The sequence below is a fragment of the Choloepus didactylus genome (assembly GCF_015220235.1).
Source record: "Choloepus didactylus isolate mChoDid1 chromosome 26 unlocalized genomic scaffold, mChoDid1.pri SUPER_26_unloc3, whole genome shotgun sequence".
Lineage (NCBI taxonomy): Eukaryota > Metazoa > Chordata > Mammalia > Pilosa > Megalonychidae > Choloepus > Choloepus didactylus.
Genome location: NW_023637616.1, coordinates 21,347 through 39,916, shown reverse-complemented (window position 1 = coordinate 39,916; position 18,570 = coordinate 21,347).

The window sequence follows — 18,570 nt, the reverse complement described above, 5'->3', positions numbered from 1 at the left end:
TGGACTGTGATGGTTAGGTTCATATGTCAATTTGGCCAGGTGATAGTACCCAGCTGTCTGGTCAAGGAAGCACTGGCCTAACAATTACTGTGAGGATGTTTGTGGCTGGTTAATAAACCAACAGGCTGGTTTATTAAATCATGAATTGACTGGAGTTGAGACGGATGACTCACCAAAGGGCGTGCCTTCCACAATGAGAGAATGCAATTGGCTGGATTTAATCCAATTAATCAGTTGAAGACCTATAAGTGAGACAGATAGAGGACCTTCGCTTCTTCTTTGGCTGCCCAGTGAAGCATTTCCTGAGGAATTCATTGAAGCTGCTGGTTCATTTCCTGAGGAGTTCATTGAACATGTTCATTGAAGATCTCAGTTCATTTCCTGAGGAATTCATCTAAGTTGCCAGTTCATTTCTGGAGGAATTCATCAGACATCTTTCTTGGACTTGACAGTTTGCTGACTGCTCTACAGAATTTGGACTAGTGCATACCCACAGTTGCGTAAGTCACTTTTACAAATTTGAAAGTCAGAGACACCTCTCATTGATTCTGTTTCCCTAGAGAACCCTAACGATTACAACTGCCTACGAAAACATACATGGAATTTGCCCTTGAAACTTCTGGTTCAGGATCATCCAGGAGTCAAAAGCTCACCATCCATCAGGTTCATAGGTGATCCTCTGTGCTGCAGAAGCATCTTCATATATCTACTGTAGTCTGTATTGCCCACAACACATCCACCAACACCAGCACACTTGAGGTATCCTTTAGGTTTTCAGACCCCTGGGCAGCCATTGTGTGAGATGCCAGTTGCTTAGGAATATGATGCTTATTATGAGGCCAGCGATAGCATAACTTGCATGTGCACATTCCAAGATCCTGCCAGAATTTTAGGCTGCTTTGTGAACCCAGGTTGACTCTGTCCTCTCCAAACTTGGAGCCCCAGTGAGATTTCTTTCCTGAGGTTTGTTTTCTTGGGATTTGTTGCTGAAAATTGGGCACACCTGGGTACAGGGATTCCAATTTTGAGTAATGGGAAAGATTCAGAAACAGCGTGGATTGCAGCTGATTCTGCACATGAGTCTCAGCAAAGAAGTCAATATTTGAAAGAAGATATGAGGAATCCAAAGTAGTGTAATTGGAACTTGATGACAAGAGAGGGAAATAAGAAACATTGGACTGTGCAGCAATAAACTAGACCCATAGTAAAATACATGGAATGTATGAAGGGTACAGTTTATAATATTAGAAATTTTTAATCAACTGCCTTGAAGATAACACAGAAATGCAAAGTTGGAGAATGGGGGAAGCAAAGTAGTTATATCAGGTTATTTGTTTTTCTGAAACTTTACTTTGTTTTCTCAAAAGGAGGTGTTTGTGTGTTATTTTAGCTTATATATAAAGTTTAAAATAAAATCAGTACAATGTAAGAAATAAAAATAAAACAACATTTAAAAATTTATCACAGAGGGCACAATTATTTTCAGCCATTCTGGCCACAACTCATAAAATCAATTTCGTCAGTAAGAATTTGTAAAAGAAATTACAATTTGAGGAACATTCTTTTAATGGATGGTTCAACAGTTTTCTAATATCCAGATGAAGGAAAGAAGTGATATATTTTCAGATGAAGGGAAATAAATATACATAAAATGAAATGCAATGTTTGATATGAGACTGGACTTTTTTGTCTTTCTCCGTTATTTTCATTATTATTACTGTTATCACTTTAATTAGTCTATAGGAAATTATTTGGTAATTGTTGAGGTGAGGACTAGGCCCCTAGATAAGATACAAATACTACAAACAATTTAAATTAATGATTGAGTTAAGGTTTCTGTGAATACATAAGAGAATGTCAGTGTTATTGCATGAAATGTTACAAGAATAATTAAAGAGCCTGATATTTTTTATTCATAAATTCCCAACTGTTAAGGAAAACCTTACTGTATAAGGAATATGAAACAGTGTGAACTCAGCGAAAATGTAAATAACATAAACCAAATTCATGCATTGGTTTCCCTACTCGGGAAGACACCATGTCAGATCAGTGTGAGATTACACTGTCCTGATTTCATGGGCTATGAGATGAAGGATCAAAGTCAGTGCCACACTATACTACACTCTTGGGCATCAGCACATTCAGGATCAGACAGTTCAGGGATGTCTTCTTCCTTAAAAGGAACAAAAATATGCCATATCTGTGGTTATTATCTCCCAAGATCAGTACCATGTAAACAGGGGTCTTGGGGTGGTAATTCACAGTTTCCAGAGGATCACTTTTACTGCCAGATCCTAGGAATGCTGGCTTCCAGAGCATGGATATCCCTGAGGACAATGATAGTTCCTGGACCACATACCAAACAATATTCAGTGGACACAATAATGACTGCCCACTCTGAGTCTTCATCCCTGTCCCCAATGAAGCCTCCATCCCACTCAAACCTAAAACCACATCTGGTCATCAAAATGTTGTCTCTGCATCAAAGGACATCCTTGACCATCACTCTGCATTTAGAGCCAGAGTGAAACTTCTGGCCAGCACAAATAGAGCAAGAAATCCCACCCTTAAGTCAGCCATGAGCCAAACCTCATGTCAGCTAGAAGCTGTGGATAGGGAAGACAAATCCCAGGTGTCAATAGTTTCCCTGACTTCAAGGTTGTTCATTGAATGCACATGGGCATGCCTCATGTTGCACTCTGATATGTGAGTACCTGGAATGGCAAGTTCCATGTCTCAGATACAGCATTAATTTCTGTGCCATTGAAAAAGTAAGATGGGCCCAAGCTAGGCCCGGGGCAATTCCCTAAAAGCCCTGCCTACTATACACTTAACAGGAATTTTCCCTTTGGTCTTTGGGTAAAGGATCATCCTGGGAGAGTCAAAAGCTCACCATCCATTTGGGTGCATAGGTGATAATCTGTGCTGCAGAAGCATCCACATAAATGTACCCCAGCCTGCATGGGCCACAGCAATTACACCATGACTTGCATATTTGGGGTGCAGTTTAGGTTATCAGACCACAGGGTAGCCATTGAGTAAGTTGCCTGTAGCTTAGCAACCTGATGCCCATTGTGTTTCAGGCAAGGGTCAGCATAACTTGCTCCTGTGCTTTCCAAAGCCTACCAGAATTCTAGGCTGCTTTGGGAACTGGGGTGGCTCTGTCCTCTCCAGTGGTTCTGCCCCTGTGAGATTTCTTCCCTGAGGTTTCTTAACTTGGGATTTCCTGCTGTATATTGGGCACACCTGGGTACAGGTATTCCTATTTAGAGTAATGGGCAAGATTCAGAAACACTTGGTGAGGATTGTAGCTGATTCTGCACATAATTCTCAGCACAGAATTCTATATTTAAAGAGGAGATGAGGGATGTGAAGTAGTGTAATTGGAACTAGATGACAAGAGTGGGAAATAAGAAACATAGGACTGTGCAGCAATAAAAAAGACCCATAAGAAAATACATGGACTGTATGAAAGATACACTTTGTAATATTAGAAAACTTTAACCAACTGCCTTGTAGATAAACATTACTGCAAACTTGGACAATGGGTGAAGCAAAGTAGTTATTTCAGATTATTTGCTTTTCTGAAACTTTGCTTTGTTTTGTCAAAAGGAGGTATTTGTGTGTTATTTTAGCTTATAAATAAAGTTTAAAATAAAATCAAAACAATGAAAGAAAATTAAATTTAACATTTCAAAAGTAATCACACTGAGGACACAGTAATTTGCAGCCATTCTGGCCAAAACTCATAAAATCATTTTCATCAGGAAAAACTTGTGCAAAGAATACAATTTGAGGACCACTCTTTAAAAGGATGGTTCAGCAGTTTTATAATATATCCAGATGAAGGAAAGAAATGAGATATAATCAGATGAAGGGGAATAAATATACAGGAAATGAAATGCAATGTTTGATATGTGTCTGGACACTTTTATTTGTCTGTCTCCATTCCTATCATTATTACTACTATCATATTCCTTGGTCTATAGGACATTATTTGGTAATTGTTGAGGTGTGGAAAAGGCCCCAGGATGAGACACTAGTACTACAAACATGTTAAATTAATGATTAGTTTAGGTTTCTGTTAATACATAAGAGTATGTCTCTGTTCTTACATGAAATGCTACAAGAATAATTCAAGGGACTGAATTTTTTAAACAAAAATTTCAAATTGTTAAGGAAAACCATACTATATACAAGGAATATGAACCAGTGTTAACTCAGTTAAAAAGGAAAACAAAATAAACCAAATTCTCATGAGTTCATTTCCTTCATCAGGAAGACAGCATCAGATCAGGGTGAGATTACACTGCCTTGCTTTCATGGGCTAGGAGAAGAAGGGTCACAGTAATTGCCACATGGTCCTATGCACTTGGGCATCAGCACCTTTGGGGTCAGACAGCTCAGTGATGTTTTCTTCCTTTGCTAATAACCTTGCTTTCTGAAAAGGAACAAAAAATGTGCCACATCAGTTGTTACTCTCTCCTGAGCCAGCACCATGTAAACGGGGGTATTGGAGTGGGAATTCACGGTTTCCAGGGGATAACTCTCACTGTCAGAGCCATGGTATGCTGGCTCCCAGAACAGGGATATCCCTCAGAGCAATGATAACTCCTGGACCAAGTAATAAACTTTCAGTGGACACAATCATGCCTGACTCTGGGAGTCTCCATCCCTGTCCCCAATGAGTCCTCCATCCCATTAAATTCTAAAACAACTGCTGGTCATCAAAATGTGTTCTCTGCATCACAGGACACCATTGAATGTCACTCAGCATTTTTGCCCAGTCTGAGACTTCTAGCCAGCACGAATAGAACAAGAAATCCCATGGTTAAGATAGCCATGAGCTGAACCTCATGTCAGCTATAAGCTGTGGATAAGGCAGACACACCACAGGTTTCCAAAGTTTCCCTGATTTCAACTGGGTTCATTTACTGCACATGGGCATGCTGCATCATGAACTCTGGTACATGAGCACCTGGGATGCTAAGCTCCAAGTCTCAAATCCAGAAGTAATTTCTGTGCCATTGAAAAACTTAGGAGGGAGCAAGCTCAGTCATGGGCAGTTCACTTAAAGTCCCACCTACCACACACCGACCTGGAATTTGACTTGGGTCTTCTGGTACAGGATTGTCCTGGGAGAGTCAAAACCTCACCATCCATTAGGAGCATAGGTGATCCTCTCTGCTGCAGAAGTATCATCATATACTTACTCCAGCCTGCATAGGCCATAAGACCTCTGCCATCACCAGCACACTTGAGGTGCCCTTTAGGTTTTCAGACCACAGGACATCCATTGGTTTAGAGGTCTGTTGCTTAAAAACCTTATGCACATTTTGAGGCAGGTGAGGGTCAGCATAAATGGCACATGCACATTCCAAGGTCCTGCCATATTTCTAGGCTGCATTGGGAAGCCTGGCTGGCTCTATCCTTTCCACAGGTTATAGCTCTGGTGAGATTTCTTCCCTGAGGTTTTTTATCTTGGGATTTCCTGCTGTACATTTGCCACACCTGGGTGCAGGTAATCTATTTGGAGTAATGGGAAGTATTCAGAAACATTTGGTGTGGATTGTAGCTGATTCTTTACTTAAGGCTCAGCAGAGAAGTCTCTACTTGGAAAAGGATTTGAGGGATGCAAAAAAGTAATTGGAACTAGATGAAAAGAGAGGGAAATAAGAAACATAGAACTTTGCAGCAATATACAAGACCCCAAAGCAAATGCATGGAATGTATGAAGAGTAGTTTATAATATTATAAATATTTAATCAACTGCCTTGAAGATAACCCATTAATGCAAACTAGGATAATGGTATAAGAAAATTAGTTATTTCAGGTTGTTTTTCTGAAACTTTGCTTTGTTTTGTCATAAGGTGGTGACTTTTAAAGTATGTTTGTAGTTTTAGCTTATAGATAAATTTTAAAATAAAATCAATACAATGAAAGAAATAAAAATAATATTTAACATTTAAAAAATAATCACCCTGAGGGCACAATAATTTTCAGCCATTCTGGGTAAAATTCATAAACTCAATTTCATCAGGAAGAACTTGGGAAATAAATACAATTTGAGGAACTTGGTTTAAAAGGACAGCTGAGTAGTTTTCTAATATGTCCAGATGAAGGAAAGAAATGAGATATAGTGAGATGAAGAGGAATAAATACGCCTGAGAATAAAATTCAATATTTGATATGAGACTGGACAGAGTTTTTTTTTTTTTTTCTTTCTTCATTCCTATCATTATTATTACTATTAACATTTTGCTTGGTCTATAGGACATTATTTGGTAATTGTTGAGTTGTGGACCAGACCCCTAGAAGAGATACTAGTACTAAAAACAGATTAATTTAATTATTGTCATAATTTTTCTATGAACACATAAGAGAATGTCTCAGTTCTTACATGAAATGTTACAAGAATAATTAAAGAGACAAACTTTTTTACACACAAATTCCCAATGATTAAGGGAAACCTTATTATACAAGGAAAATGAACTAGTGTTAACTCAGTGAAAAAAGTAAATAAAATAAGCCAACTTTACATGAGTTGGCTTCTCTCCTCAGGAAAACACAGGGTCAGATCAGGTTGAGATTACCCTGGCCTTCTTTCATGGGCTATGAGAAGAAGGGTCAAATTCAGTGCCACCTGTGCCTACTACCTTGGGCACAAATACATTTGGGATTGGACATTTCTGGGATGCATTCTTCAATTTCTAATAACCTTGATTTCAGAAAAGGAATAAAAAATATGCCACATGTGTGGTTACTGTCTACCAAAGACCAGAACTATGTTAACTGGGGTCTAGGGGTAGGCATTCACAGTTTCTTGGGGATCATTCACAATGTCAGAGCCAGCATATGCTGGGTCTTAGAGCAGGGACTTCCCTTAGGGCAATGTTAATTCCTGGACCAAGGAACATACAATATACAATGGTCACCATCATGCCTGCCCTCTGGGAGTCTTCATCCCTGTCCACAATCAAACCTCCAACCCACTCAACCCTAAAACTACAGTCAATCATCATCATGTGGTCTCTGCATCACATGAGCCCTTGAATGTCACTCAGCGTATAGGCCCAGAGTGAAATTTCTGGCCAGCAAAAATAGAGCAAGAAATCCCACCATCAATAGAGCCATGAGGCAAACCTCAGGTCAGCTATAAGCTGTGGACAGTGCAGATACAACACAGATGTCCAATGTTTTCGTGACTTCAAGGGAGTTTATTGACTGCACATTGGCATGCCTCCTGGTGAGCTCTGTTACATGAGCACTAGGGATGCTAAGTTCTGTGTCTCAGATCCAGCAGTAATTTCTGTGCCACTTGAAAAATTTAGGTGGGCCCAAGCTCAGAGAAGGGCAATTCATTTAAAGCCCCACCTACCACACACTTACCTGGAATTTGCCATTGTGTCTTCTGGTACAGGATAGTCCTGGGAGAGTCAAAAGCTCACTATCCATCAGGTTCATAGGTTATCCTCTATGCTGCAGAAGCATCCTCAAACATCTACTGTAGCCTGCATTGTCCACAACACCTCCACATCAGCAGAACACTTTGGGTACCCTTTAGGTTTTCAGACCACAGGGCAGCCATTGGGTTAGATGCCTGTCACTTAGCAATATGATGCTTATTGTGAGGCCAGCGAGGGTCAGAATAACTTGTACATGCACATTCCAAGATCCTGCCAGAATTCTAGGCTGCTGTGCAAACCCAGGTTGACTCAGTCCTCTCCAAAGCTAACAGCCCCAGTGAGATTTCTTCCCTAAGGTTTCTTATCTTGGGATGTCTGTTGTATATTGGGCACATCTGGGTACAGGGATTCCTATTTGGAGTAATGGGAAAGATTCAGAAACACTTAATTTAGATTGTAGCTGATTCTGCATATAAGCCTCAAAAGAGAACTCAATATTTGAAAGAGGTTATGAGGGATGCAAAGTAGTGTAATTGGAACTAGATGACAACAGAGTGAAATAAGAAACATTGGACTGTGCAGCAATAAACAAGACCCATAAAAAAGTACATGTCATGTATGAAGGGTACACTTTATACTATTAGAAATCTTTAATCAACTACCTTGAATTTAATTCATTAATGAAAACTTGGAGAATGGGGGAAGGAAATTAGTTATTTCAGGTTATTTGCTTTTCTGAAACATTACTTTGTTTTGTCAAAAGAAGGTGCTTGTGTGTTATTTTAGCTTATAAATAAAGTTTAAAATAAGATCAGTACAAAGTAAGAAATAAAAATAATACTTAACATTTAAAAAGTAATCAAACTGAAGTCACAATAAGTTTCAGCCATTCTGGCCAAAATTCATAAAATAAATTTCATCAGGAATAATTTGTGAAAAAAAAATGCTATTTGAGGAACATTCTTTAAAAGGTTTGTTCAGCAGCTTTCTAATATGTCCAGATGAAGGAAAAAATGAGATATATTCAGATGAAGGGGAATAGAAAATGAAATGCAATATTTGATATGATACTAGACACTTTTGTCTGTCTTCATTTCTATCATTATTATTAATATTAACATTTTGATTGTTCCATAGGACATTATTTGGTAATTGTTGAGGTGTGGACTAGTCCTCTAAATGAGATAGTAGTACTACGAAGTGGTTAATTTAATGATTGTAGTAATGTTTCTGTGAATACATAAGAGAATATCTCCATGCTTACAGGAAATGCTACAAGAATAATTAAAGAGACAGACATTCATTTGAACATTAATTCCCAATGATTAAGGAAACCTTATTACAAAGGAATATGAACCAGTGTTGACTCAGTGAAAAAAGTAAATATAATAATCCAACTTCACAAGTTGGCTTCTTTCTTCAGGAAGACACAGGGTCAGACCAGGGTGAGGTTACACTTCCCTGCTTTCATGGGATCTGATTAGAAATGTCATAGTCAGTGCCACCAGGGCTTTCCCACTTGGGCTTCAGCACATTCAGAATTGGACAGTTTGGGGATGTATTCTTCCTTTGCTAAAAACACTGCTTCCAGAAAAGGAACAAAATATGTGCCATATCTTTGGTTACTATCTCTCAAGGCAAGCACCATGTAAATGGGTGACTAGCGGTGGGCATTCACAGTTCCTTGTGGATAACTCTCACTGTCAGGGCCAGAGTATGCTGGCTCACAGAGCAGGGATATCCCTCAGGGAAATGATAAATCTGGGACCAAGGACCAAACAATATACAGTGGACACCATCATGCTTGTCTTCTGTGATCTTCCATCCCTAACTCCAATGAAGCCTCAAACCCCCACAACTCTAAAACCACAGCTGGTCATCGTCATGTTGTCTCTGCATCACAGGACAACTACAACTGTCAGGCAACATTTAGGACCTAATGGAGACTTCTGCCCAGCACAAATAGAGCTAGAAATGCCAATGTTAAGAGAGCCATGAGCCAAACCTCATGACAGCTAGAAGGTGTGGACAGGGCAGACACATCCCAATTGTTCATAGTTTCCCTGACTTCAATAGGGTTCATTGACTGCACATGGGCATGCCTCATGGTGAGCTCTGGTACATGAGAACCCATGATGCTAAGCTCCATGCTTCACATCCAGTGGTAATTTCTGTGACATTAAAAAACTTATGCCGGCCCAAGCTCAGCCAGGCACAATTCACTTAAAGCCCTGCTTAACACACACTTACCTGGAAATTCCCTTGGGTCTTCCAGTACATGACCATCCTGGGAAGGTCAAATGCTCACTAACCATCAGGTATTCAGGTGACCCTCTTCTGCTGCAGAAGCACCATCATATACATATGCCAGTCTGCATGGGCTACAACACCTCCACCCTCACAGGAACACTTGTGGTGCCCTTTAAGTTTTCAGGCCACAGGGCAGCCATTGGGTTACTGGCCTGTCACTTAGCAACCTGATGCTCATTGTGAGGCAGGCAAGTGTCGACATAAATTGTGCATGTGCTTTCAAAGGACCCACCACAATTCTTTTCTGCTTTGGGAACCTGGGCTCTCTCTGACCCTCCACAGTTTCTAGCTCCAGTGAGAATTTTCCCTGAGGTGTCTTGTCTTTGGATTTCCTGCTGTATTTTCAGCACACCTGGGTACACAGATTCCTAACTGGAGTAATGGGAAAGATTCAGAAACACTTGGTGTGGATTGTAGCTGATTCTGCACATAAGGCTCAGCAGAGAATTCTATATTTGAAAGAGGATATATGGAATGTGAAGTAGTGTCATTGGAACTAGATGACAAGAGAGGGAAGTAAGTAACAAAGGACTGTTCAGGAATAAATAAGACCCCTAAGAAAATACATAGACTGTAAGAAGAGTACAGTTTATAATATTAGAAATCTTTAATCAACTGCCTCAAAGACAACCCATTAATTCAAACACAGACAATGGGAGAAGCAAAGTGGTCATTTCAGGTTATTTTCTTTTCTGTCACTTTGCTTTGTTTTCTCATAAAGTGATGACTAGTAATGTTTGTGTGTTTTTTTAGCTTATAGATAAAAGTTTAAAATAAAATCAATACAATGAAAGAAATAAAAATACTACCTAACAGTAAAAAATCACCCTGAGGGCAAAATTATTTTCAGCCATTCCTGCTAAAATTCATAAACTCAATTTCAACAGAAAGAATTTGTGAAAAAATACAATTTGCACTACATGCATTAAAAGGATTGTTCAGGAGTTTTCTAAAATGTCCATATGAAGGAGAGTAATGAGATATATTCAGATAAAGGGGAATAAATATACCTGAAAATGAAATGCAACATTTGTTATGAGACTGGACACAGATTTTTTTGTCTTTTTTCATTCCTATCATTATTAGTACTATTAACATTTTGCATGTTCTATAGGACATTATTTGGTAATTGTTGAGCTGTGGATCAAGACCCTAGATAAGATACTAGTACTATAAAGAGCTTAATTTAATGATTGTGGTAATGTTTCTGTGATTACATAAAAGAATGTTTCTGATCTTACATGAAAAGCTACAAGAATAATTAAAGAAACTGAATTATTTTACACATGTATTCTCAATTATTAAGGAAAACCTTATTATACAAGGAATATGTTAATTCAGTGAAAAATTTAAATAAAATAAAACAACTCAACTTGAGTAGGCTTCCCTCATCAGGAAGACACAGGGTCAAATCAGGTTGAGATTACACTCACCTGCTTTCATGGGCTATGAGATGAATGCTCACAGTCAGTGCAAAATGGGACTACTGCTTTGGGCATCAGCACATTCAGGATCAGAGAGTTTGGGGATGTCTTCTTACATTGCTAATAACCTTGCCTTCAAGTAAAGAACAAAACTTGCCACATCTGTGGTCATTCTCTCCCAAGGCCAGCACCATGTAAATGGCATACTAGGGTTGGGAATTAAAAGTTTCCTGGGGATCACTCTCACTGTCAGAGCCAGGCTATACTGGCACTCAGAGCAGGGATAACCCTCAGTGCAATGATAATTCCTGTAACAAGGACAAAAAATATGTAGTGCACACCATCATGCTTGCCCTCTGAGAGTCTCCATCCATACCCCCAATCAAGTCTCAAATCCACTATCCTCTAAATCCACAGCTGGTCACCATGATGTGGTATGTGCATCACAGGAACCCCTTGATGATCACTCAACATTTAGGCCCAGAGTGAGATTTCTTGCCAGCACAATTAGAGCGAGAAATACCATCAAGACAACCATGAGCCCAAACTCATGTCAGCTAGAATCTGTGGACAGGCAGACACATCCCAGGTGTCCAAAGTTTCCCTGACTTCAAGAGGGTTCATTGACTGCACACAGGCATGCCTCATGGGGAGCTCTGGTACATGAGCACCCAGGAAGCTAAGCTCCATGTCTCAGATCCAGAGGTAATTTCTGTGTCATTGAAAAAGTTAGGCAGGCCCAAGCTCAGCCAAGGGCAATTAACTTAAACCTGACTACCACACACTTAACTGGAATTTGCCTTTGGGAATTCTGATACACTGTCATCTTGGGAGAGTCAAAAGCTTACCATTCATCAGGTGCATAGGTGATCCTCTTGTGCTGCAGAAGCATCCTCATATACCTACTCTAGTCTTCATGGGCAACAACACCTCCAGCATCACTGGCACACTTTGGGTGCCCTTTAGGTTTTCAGGCCACAGGGCAGCAATTGGGTTAGAGGTCTGTCATTTAGCAACCTGATGCTTATTGTAAGGCAGGCGAGGGGCAGCATAACTTTTGCATGCACATTTGAAGGACCTGCCAGAATTCTAGGCTGCTTTGGGAACCCAGGCTTACTCTGTCCTCTCCATAGTTTCTAGCTCCAGTGAGATTTCCTCCATGAGATTTCTTATCTTGGAATTTCCTGCTCTATATTGTGCACACCTGGGTTCAGGATATCTTATTTAAAGTAATGGGAAAAATGCAGAAGTTCTTGGTGTGGATTGTAGCTGATTATGCAAGTAAGGCTCATCAGAGAAGTCTATATATGAAAGAAGATATGAGGGATGCAAAGTAGTGCAATTGGAACTAGATGACATGAGAGGGAAATAAGTAACATAGGACTGTTCAGAAATGAAGAAGACCCCTAAGAATTTACATGGACTATATGAAGAGTACAGTTTATATTGTTAGAAATCTTTAATCAACTGCCTTGAAGATAACACATTAGTGCAAACTTGGACAATGGGGGAAGTGATGTGGTTATTTCCATTTGTTTGCTTGCTGTCACTTTGCTTTGTTTTGTCATAAGGTGGTGACTTTCAATGTTTTTGTGTTTTTTTAGCTTATAGGTAAAGTTTAAAACAAAATCAATACAATCAAAAAAATATAAATGACACCTAACAATAAAAAATAATCACCCTGAGGGCACAATAATTTTCAACCATTCCTGCTAAAATTCATAAACTCAATTCCATCAGGAAGAACTTGTAAAAAAAATACAATTTGAGTTACATACATTAAAAGGATGGTTCAGCAGTTTTCTAAAATGTCCAGATGAAGGAAAATAATGAGATATATTTAGATGAAGGGGAATAAATATACCTGAAAATGAAATGCAATGTTTGTTATGAGACTGGACATAGATTTTTTTTTGTCTTTTTTCATTCCTATCATTATTAGTACTATTAACATTTGCTTGTTCTATACGACATTATTTGGTGATTGTTGAGGTGTGGATCAGGTCCCTAGATAAGATACTAATACTACAAACAGCTTAATTTAATGATTGTTGTAATGTTTCTGAGGATACATAAGAGAATGTCTCTGTTCTTAAATGAAATTCTACAAGAAAAATTAAAGAGACTGAATTTTTTAGATATTGATTCCCTATTATTAAGGAAAATCTTATTATACAGGGAATATGAAACAGCGTTAACTCAGTGAAAAAATTAAATAAAATAGACCAACTTAACATTACTTGACTTCTCTCATCATGAAGACACAGGGTCAGATTAGGGTTAGATTACACAGCCCTGCTTTAATGGGCTATGAGAAGAAGGCTCACAGTCAGGCCTACTAAGCCTACACACTTGGGCATCATCACATTTGGGATTGGAGAGTAGTGTAATGGAACCAGATGAAAAGAGAGGGAAATAAGTAACATAGTACTCTTCAGCAATAAAGAGACCCATAAGAATATACATGTACTATAAGAAGTGAACAGCTTATAATATTAGAAATCTTTAATCAACTACCTTAAATATAACACATTAATGCAAACTTGGACAATGGGGGAAGCAATGTAGTTATTTCAGGTTATTTGATTTGCTGTCACTGCTTTTCTTATCATAAGGTAGTGACTTTTAATGTTTGTGGGGTTTTTTAGCTTGTATATAAAGTATAAAATAAAATCAATACAATGAAAGAAATAAAAATACTACCTAACTTTAAAAAATAATCACCCTGGGGTCACAATAATTTTCAGCCATTCCTGCTAAAATTCATAAACTCAATTTCATCAGGAAGAACTTGTGAAAAAAACACAGTTTGAGATACATGCTTTAAAAGGATGGTTCAGCAGTTTTCTAAAATGTCCAGATGAAGGAAAGTAGTGAGATATATTCAGATCAAAGGAAATAAATATACCTGAAAATGAAATGCAATGTTTGTTATGAGACTGGACACAGATTTTTTTTTTGTCTTTTTTCATCCCTATCATTATTAGTACTATTAACATTTTGCTTGTTCTATAGGACATAATTTGGTAATTGTTGAGTGGTAAATCAGGCCCCTAGATAAGATACTAATACTACAAACAGCTTAATTTAATGATTGTTGTAATGTTTCTGTGGATACATAAGGGAATATCTCCATGCTTACAGGAAATGTTATACAATAATTAAAGAGACTGATTTTTTTACACATAAAATCTGAATTATTAAGGAAAACCTTATTATACAAGGAATATAAACCAGCGTTAACTCAGTAAAAAAATTAAGTAAAATAAACCAACTTCACATGAGTTTGCTTCCTTCATCAGAAAGACACTGGGTCACATCAGGATGAGATTACACTGCCCTGCTTTCATAGGCTATGAGAAGAAGGCTCACAGTCAGTGTCAAATAGGCCTACACCCTTGGGCATCAGCACATTCAGGATCAGAGGTTGGAGATGTCTTCATACATTGCTAATAACCTTGCTTTCAGAAAAGGAAAAAATAATTTGCCATACCTGTGGTTACTCTCTCCCAAGGCCAACACCATGTAAATAGCATATAAAGGGTGGGCATTTAAAGTTTCCTGGGGATCACTCTCACTGACAATTCCAGGGTATGCTGGCTCCAGGAGCAGGGATATCCCTCAGAGCAAGATTAATTACTGGACCAAGGACCAAACATTATACAGTAGACATCATCATGCCTGCCCTCTGTGAGTCTCCATCCCTGTCCCTAATGAAGCCTCAAACCCACTCAACTCTAAATCCACAGCTGGTCAACATTATGTGGTCTCTGCATCACAGGAACCCCTTAGCAGTCATTCAGCATTTAGGCCCAGAGTGAGACTTCTGACAAGCACAAATAGAGCAAGAAATCCCATTGTTAAGACAGTCATGAGCCAAACCTCACATCAGCTAGAATCTGTGGACAGGGCAGACACATCCCAGGTGTTCTAGTTTGCTAATGTTGCAGAATGCAAAACACCAGAGATGGACAGGCTTTTATAAAATGGGGGTTTATTTCACTACACAGTTACAGTCTTAAGGCCACAAAGCGTCCAAAGTAACACATCAGCAATCGGGTACCTTCACCGGAGGATGGCCAGTGGTGTCTGGAAAACCTCTGTTAGCTAGGAAGGCAGCTGGCATCTGCTCCAAAGCTCCGGCCTCAAAACGACTTTCTCCCAGGATGTTCCTTTCTAGCAAGCTTGCTTCTCTTCAAAACATCACTCCCAGCTGCACTCTCTTTTTTCCCCCCGAGTCAGCTCATTTATATAGCTCCACCGATAAGGGCCCACCCTGAATGGGCGGGGCCATGCCTCCATGGGAACATCCCATCAGAATCACTGCCCACAGCTGGGTGGGGCACATTCCAAGCAAATCCAACCAGCACCAAAACTTCTGCCCCACACAAGACCACAAAGATAATGGCATTTGGGGGACACAATACACTCAAACCGGCACATTCCACCCCCTGGACCCCAAAATGACATTATCTTTCCAAATACAAAATATATTCATTCCATCACAATATCACAAAAACTTAAATCATTTCAGTAACAAAAGTTAAGTACAAAATCCCATCAAAATCAGTTTAGGCTTGGTCAGTTCTAAAACATAATTCTTTCTTTAGCTGTGGATCTGTGAACTTAGAACAAGTTATGTGCTCCCAATATACAAAGGACAGACATTCATAGGATGAACATTTCCATTGCCATAAGGAGAAACATTAAGGAAAACAGGGTTAACAGGAGCAAAACAGTTCCTAAAACCCACAGGACAAAGTCCATTAGATTTCAAAGTCTGAGAGTCATTTACAGAACAATGTTGCATCCTTGGGGCTTGAGAGAGCGGGAGCCTAACCCTTCCCAAGGGCCTTTTCGGCAGCCTGTTCCTCTCCAAACACTTGGGTGAGTGCTCCAACATATCCACACATTGGGGAGACCACCTTCTCGGCTCCACCCTCCTCAAACCTCGGGGCAGCTCCCGGATTCCCTTCCATCTCCGGGGCACATGCTCAAGCCCTTCAGAACAGTGGGGTGGCAGCCAGGCTCTCCTCAATTCCCTGGAAATGTGCTCCACCCTCTTTGGGACCTGAGGTGGCAAAACTCTTCCAGAGCATCGAGGCGGAAAGCCCGCCCTCGACCTCCAGGGCAAACTCACCCTTTCCATGCATGTGGGCTGCTCCGCTCTCCCAGCCCGAGACCTCCTAACTCCAGACCTCAACCTCCATGGCTCTGTCTTTGAAGAGATTTTTCCTTTAATTTTTTCCTTGTCTGTCTCCTCCAGTCCAGACAGGCAATGGCTCTGTCTATAAAGATCTCACAAAAATTCTGTTGGCTTTGCATGAAGCATGCAGGGGTCAAAGCCATCAGACAATAGGATTTTCCACAAATCCTTTCTGCTTAACTCCTTTTCCAATCTTGGCTTGTACTGAAATGGCGTCTGGGTTCCATGTTTGGTTACATCCTCATGTTGGGCTGTAGCTTCTGGGATTCCACCCCCTAGAAGCCTGTAATTTTCCAAGCCATCAACTTCTGGCTTCTTTGAACCCAAGAGTTCAGTTCTAAGTTTATCTCTCTCTGCTCACATTTTACTATAAGCCGCAAGGAGAAGCCAGGATACGTCCTCCACACGTAGTCTGGAGATCTCCTCAGCTAAGTATTCCAGGTCGTTGCTTCCAGATTCTTCCTTCCGTCTGACACCAGGACTCAATTTTGCCAAATTCGGTGCCACTTTAAAACAAGGATCACCTTTCTTCCAGTTCACAACAACACATTGATCATCTCTGTTCAAGGCTTCATCCAAAGTATCTTTAGAGTCCATATTTCCACAAACAGTCTCTTTAAAGCAGTTTTGGCCTTTTCTATCAAGCTCCTCACAACTCTTCCAGAAACTCCCCCTTATCCATTTAAAAAGCTATTCCAACATGTTTGGTATTTGCAAACTCAGCAGCAAAAGCACCCCACTTCTCTCGGTACCAAAATCTGTTCTAGTTTGCTAATGTTGCAGAATTCAAAACACCAGAGATGGACAGGCTTTTATAAAATGGGGGTTTATTTCACTACACAGTTACAGTCTTAAGGCCACAAAGCATCCAAAGTAACACATCAGCAATCGGGTACCTTCACCGGAGGACGGCCAGTGATGTCTGGAAAACCTCTGTTAGCTAGGAAGGCAGCTGGCGTCTGCTCCAAAGCTTCGGCCTCAAAACGGCTTTCTCCCAGGACGTTCCTTTCTAGCAAGCTTGCTTCTCTTCAAAACATCACTCCCAGCTGCACTCTCTTTTTCCCCCCTGAGTCAGCTCATTTATATAGCTCCACCAATAAGGGCCCACCCTGAATATGCGGGGCCATGCCTCCATGGGAACATCCCATCAGAATCACTGCCCACAGCTGGGTGGGGCACATTCCAAGCAAATCCAACCAGCACCAAAACTTCTGCCCCACACAAGACCACAAAGATAATGGAATTTGGGGGACACAATACACTCAAACCACCACACCAGGTGTCCAAAGTTTCCATGACTTCAAGAGGGTTCATTGACTGCACACAGGCATGCCTCATGGGGAGCTCTGGTACATGAATACCCAGGAGGCTAATCACCATGTCTCACATCCAGTGGTAATTTCTGTGAAATTGAAAAATTTGGTGGGTCCAAGCTCACCCAGGGGCAGTTCACTTAGAGCCCCACCTGCCACACACCTACCTGGAATTTGCCATTGAGTATTCCAATATGCAGTCAAACTGGGAGAGTCAAAATCTCACAATCCATCAGGTGAATAGGTGATCCTCTGTGCTGCAGAAGAATACTCATATACATACTCTAGCCTGCATGGGCCAGAACACCTCCAGCATCACCATTGCACTTGGGGTGCCCTTTAGGTTTTTCAGCCTCAGGGCAGACATTGGGATAGAAGCCCATTGCTTAGCAACTTTATTGCTCATTGTGAGGCAGGCAAGGGTCAGCATAACTTTGCACATGTTCATTCAAATGACCCTTCAAAATTCTAGTATGCTTTGGGTACCCAAGCTGACTCGGTTCTCTCCATGGATTCTAGCTCCAGTGAGATTTCTTCCCTGACATTTCTTATCTTTCGATTGCTTGCTGTATATTGGGCACACCTGGGTTCAGGGTATCACATTTGGAGTAATGGGAAAGATTCAGAAACACTGGTGGATTGTAGTTGGCTCTACACATGATGCTCACCAGATAAGTCCATATTTGAAAGAGGACATGAGGCATGTGAGGTAGTGTAATTGTGTCTTTCACTCACTTTATAATTGGCTGGTTTGTACTATTGTAGTTGAGTTGTTTGATTTCTTTCTATGTGCAGGATGTCAGTCTCTTATCAGATAAATGTTTTCCAATGAAAGCTGTATTCATCTTAGTTTTCAGAACTGTGAAAAATAGTGCTTTCGCAGAGTTCCATGTGACGGCTTTTAAAAAAAC